Source organism: Zootoca vivipara, chromosome 14, assembly GCF_963506605.1.
Source record: "Zootoca vivipara chromosome 14, rZooViv1.1, whole genome shotgun sequence".
Classification (NCBI taxonomy): Eukaryota; Metazoa; Chordata; class Lepidosauria; order Squamata; family Lacertidae; genus Zootoca; species Zootoca vivipara.
In genome coordinates this window covers 53,684,074-53,689,289 of record NC_083289.1, presented here as the reverse complement: position 1 = coordinate 53,689,289, position 5,216 = coordinate 53,684,074, and the positions used below count along the sequence as shown (strand labels likewise).

At 54.1% G+C, this 5,216-nt stretch overlaps 1 protein-coding gene across 1 annotated transcript in view; it reads right to left on the bottom strand.

Annotated features, from left to right (window-relative positions):
* The window catches only part of CORO7 (coronin 7), a 90,095-nt gene that overhangs the window by 50,606 nt on the left and 34,273 nt on the right, over positions 1-5,216 (bottom strand). The window lies entirely within an intron of this gene.

Genomic DNA, 5,216 nt, shown 5'->3' with positions numbered 1-5,216 from the left:
AAAGAGGTGTTTCTGGAGTGCGACCAGGGGGGAGGGGGGACTCGAGGGTTGCATGCGGCTGGGGTGGGGTCATCGCCCCCTGCCATAAGGGACGGTGGCAGGAAGGGGGAGGGGGTGCACTTGGGGAGGGGGGGTGGGAGGCTGAGACCCCCCCTCACTCAGGGGCAGGGGAGAAGACCACTCACACATGAACTGAGACCCCCCCACCCTCCAAGAGTGGGGGACTTATACCGTGTCCAAGGTGCTTTAGTTGAAATTCCTGCATTGCAGGGGGGGCACGACTAGATGATTCTTGGGAGTCCCTTCCCACTCTTAAGATCTGGTGATTCTCATACCCTCCAAGCGTCCCGGAATTACAGAAGCTGTCCTGGCTCATGATTAAATCCCCAAATGTCCCGGTTTCCCTTTTTTCCCCTTTCCTCCACATCTCGGAGAACAATTAAAAGTGGAGAGAGAGAGGAGAGTCCCGTTTCTGCTGGAAATAAAATCCCTGCCCCGAATGAAGGAAATGGCGAAGCGGCCATGCAGAGAAGCCCTCCCTGTAATTTTGAAGAAAAGGTCACCAAACCACTTGAAATCCTTTCGCCGCAATGCTTCTGCAGCCAGCCATTTCTTAGGAAACGCAGCGAGTGCTGATTCCTTTATTGTAAATAGAGAGTCACGCTGTCTACTCAGAAGCAAATGCCACCGTAGTCCATGGAGCTGAGTTACTCCCAGGTAACTGGGTCAAGACTGGGCAGCCTGCAATCCGAAGCATTTTTACTCGGAACAAAGTCCCACTGAGTTCAATAGGATTTGCTCTCTGGTATGTTCCTGAGCAATCTCACAGTTTGCATTTAGTATTAATTAATTTAATTAATTAACTAATTATTAACCGCCTTCTTCCCTGATGGGGACTCACGGCAGCTTACAGCTAAAATTCTATTTCCATTTACTTGTGGAAGGTGCACACGATTCCTTTCCCCGCGCATTTGTCCTTTACAACAACCCTGCGAGGTAGGTGAGGAAGAGAGGCTGCCATCGGCTCGAGGTAACCGAAGTCGATGAGCAGACGATGTCTGTCTGTGCCGCAAGATCAAACGCTGGAGAAGCTTCCTGACGGGAGAACAGGGCGTCCCTATTTTATCAGGGAAATGTCGGAGGGTATGGATTCTATCTAGCTCAATACTGTCTACACTGGCTGGCAGCAATGGCTCTGGGGTCAGGCAGGGCACATTCCCAGCAGCCTCTGCCTGGAGACTGAACTTGGGACCTTCCACAGAGACACGGTGGCCGTTCCCCTCGGGACGCTGCGAGGGAGCCTTCCTGTTTCAACACCGTGCCGGAGTCCCTTGGGCAAGGCTGGAAATGAAGCCCCTGCTCCACCCCGCCCCAGAGACTCCGGGCAGCTGCTGCCAGTTAGAGCAGGCACTACTGGGAAGCCAATCTCTCTTCCTCCACAGGCCTGATACAGCCACTGGAGCAAGCACGGCTGCCTGCCTGTGCCCACACGGGGGGGGGGGGCGGGGGGCAGAGCAAGGTGCGCCAAAATGCCTGGGCTTCTTTTCCGCCAGAGCCAAACCCAGGTCCTGTTGACACAGCTGCCTCCCATTCCAGACTCCTCTCGCCGGCCAAGAGTCCAGGGCGGCTTCTCCCTCCCCACCCGCTGCCGCCGGCTGCGCATGGACCGAGCGGGCGCCACATGGATCTGATTAGACGGAGGGGCTTTCCAATGCTGGATTGCGCAGCCGTGGCCCCACCTAGCAGGAACGCAGCTCTTTCCCTGTGGCTGTGGTGTGGGGGGCAGGGGAGGGGGCACAGCGGATGCTCAAGGCGGGGGGGGGGCTTTCCTTCCCTCTTGGTTTCAGGCACAGTCTTAATGTGCAAATCGTGCCCCTGCTGCACCTCTAGGGCATCGGTTCAAGGCATTTTGCTGCCCGAGGCAGAGCGGAAAACAACATCCATCCCCACCCCTGTCAAGCGGCAGAGTTGTGAATTATGTGCCCAGTTCTGGTCGCCCCACTTCCAGATGGATATGGAAGAGCTGGGAAAGCTTGACAAAAGGGCCACTCAAATGATCCAGGGGGTGATGGAGCGGCTGCCCTGTGAGGAAAGGATGCAGCATTTGGGGGGTTTTTGGTTTAGAGAAGAGGGGAGCAAAGGGGGAGTTTATAAAGTCACGCCTGGCGCGGGGAAAGTGGACAGAGGAACGCTTTTCTCCCTCTCTCAAACTCGTGGACATCCAATGTTGGAAAACTCGGGACAGATACAAGGACATCCTTCGGCAACCCCAGCTGTGGAACTCCCTGCCCCAGGAGACAGTGGCGACTACCATCGTGGCTGGTCTTGAAAGAGGACCGGTCAAATTCATGGAGGGGGAGAGGGCTAGGAGTGGCTCCCAGCCAGGGTGGCTTGCCTCTGCCTCCACCCTCGGAGGCAGCCATGCTTCTGAATCCCAGTTGCCGGAAACCCCAGGAGGGGAGAGTGCCACTCTTGTGCTAGGATCCTGCTCCTGAGTTTCCCAATAGAGGCATCTAGTTAACCACGGTGAGAACAGGATGCCAGAGTGGATGGGCTCCACCTGGCCTGATCCAGCAAGCTCTTATGTTCTTTCCTATTATTATTATTATTATTATTATTATTATTATTATTATTAGGACTCATCAGTTGTTTGCAACTTACATTTAAAAATATAAATATGTCTTTAAAAAAGAGAGAGAAGCCATATACAACATTGACCTTTTTACAATACACGCACTAGCAACAGCTCACAGTAAAACACAATCGTCTCAGCAACTAAGCAACTAAGCGTGCATGCACACGAAAGCTCATACCAAAATATAAACTTAGTTGGTCTTTAAGGTGCTACAGAAGGAATTTTTTTATTTTGCTTCGACTCAGACTAACACGGCTACCTACCTGTAACTAGAACAATCGTCTCAGTCGCTCTAAGGCCTGGAAGGAAAGGCAGGCTTTCCCCTGGTACCAAAAAGTCGTCAGTGGAGGCACCCAGCAGCCCTCACTGAGAGAGCATTTGATAGGTGGGGAGCTACCACCAAAAAGGCCCTGCTCTCTGCTACCATCAACCTCTGAGGAAGGGCTCTGAGGAGGGCCTCAGGTGTAGCCAAAGCTAGCCAGGTGATTGTAGTGCCTGAGGCAGAAAACCTCACAAGCACCTCTCCTTAGGAGGAGGAAATTACAAAGAGAGGGGGGGGGAGGCATCCTTAAACATCAGGAAGAACTTTCTGACAATAAGAGCTGTTCAGCAGTGGGGAGTTGTGGCCTCTCCTTCCTTGGAGGTTTTTAAGCAGAGGTTGGATGGCCATCTCAGGGATGCTTTATCTGAGATGCCTGCATTGCAGGGGGCTGGACTGGATGACCCCCGGGGTCCCTGCCAACTAGGATTCTAACACGAGAGGCGTTGCAAGCCCAGCTCCTGTTTCCCCAAAGCCAATGGCCGCTTTCCAGCATGGGCCCCTTGCCCTGCCCCCCTTGCAGGACCAAAGTCTAGCAGGTTGCCCTCTCTGCTCCCCAAGGCAGCCCCCACCCTGCCTGCCCTCACCTCTGGGCCTGGCAGGCAGAAGGCAAAGGTTTCCTCGGTGGGGGGGGGGGAGCCAGGAAGGGCTGGGGCTCGGTGGGCAGCCAGGCACTGCTCCCCACGGGGTCTCGGTGACACGCTGAAAGGGCCCATTGTCGGCTTCCCAGCAGATTTTTCAAATTAGCTTCCCGAATTCCTGCAAAAACTGCTGCTGAGCAAATATTTTCCTTAAGAGCCATGTGGATTTTCCGACCGCAACAGGGAGGGAGATGAAAGCGCTGCTGTTACCCAGTGAAGGGCGGTGGACAAGGAAGGAGGTGGAAGAAGAAGAAAAAGAAGAAGAGGAGGAGGAGGAGGAGGAGGAGGAGGAGGAGGAGGAGGAGGAGGAGGAGGAAGAAGAAGAGGAAGAAGAAGAGGAAGAAGAAGAAGAAGAAGAAGAAGAAGAAGAAGAAGAAGAAGAAGAAGAAGAAGAAGAAGAAGAAGAAGAAGAAGGGATTATTTCTGGACAGGCCTGCACCCTCACATTGCCAGGAGACTTTGCCGGCCAACTTGAGGCTGTGCTAACAACAGCCCTGAAGGGTTGGCAAGGACTCCAGCCAATGGTCAGGGAGGAGGGTCAGATTTGGGAGTCCACCCACAACATCTGGAGAGACTGCTTATCAAAATGCAATTTATATAATGCTCCCAAGAAGTCTGGGTGGTTTACATCATAACAAATCACAACTCCCTCTATATATTTTAAAATAATGCAATTAAAATAAATCCACATTTTAAAACCAGGCGGCACTTCTTTGCCCTCTTGCACGAGAAAATCCGCAGGGAAGGCGCTGGGGGGGGGGCAGGTGGCTCGATCTGCAGCACCCCCAAAGGATGAGACTTGTCAGCTTAGAAGGACCCAGAGGCTCAGAGACATGGGGGGGGGGCGATAAACCAGCCAGAGAGGGAGGGAAAGAGCCTACACACACACACACACACACACACACACACAATCCCCTGAGAGAGACCCACAGAGCGAAAGACAGGGCAAAAACGGAAGCGGTGGCTACTGGTTCCAGGAGTCTGACTCTGCGCCAGGAAATGGGTTCCTCAACCCCCGAATGAAACCCTAATCCCACTTGGATGTCAGAGCCAAAGGGGGGGGAGCCGAGCGCAGAGGCAGCTAAGGAGATGGAGGCTTTGGAGGAGGAGGAGGAGGAGGCTGGGCTTCCGGAGGCGCCTGCCAAGCCCCACCCGACCAAGGAGCTCTACACTCAGGGCAAGGAGCTGCCAGGCTCAGCCCCAAACGTCTGGCCTGAGACCCTGAGCAGCCCCCGAGCAAAGGGCACCGACAGGCAGCCCCTCTCTGGGGTTCAGCCAGGATTCCTGTCCCAGGAAACGCCGGGGATCGAACCCAAGACCTTCTGCATGCAGGACAGGTGCGCTGCTGCAGAACTACAAGGGTCCTCCCTGGTTTATTCCGTACTGCATCCTAACCCCCTTTTTACACCGGCTGCCATTTATGCTGGGTATTCGCCACCAGGAGGAGCAGTCCTGGTGAAACATAGAACTATCGTTGGAAGGCACACTGGGGTCATCTAGTCCAACCCTCTTGCAATTCAGGAATATTCAGGTGTCCCATACAGGGACCAAATCTGCAACCTTGGCATTATCAGCACGGTGCCCTCGCCAACTGAGCTACATAATTCTCTGTTGCTGCCGC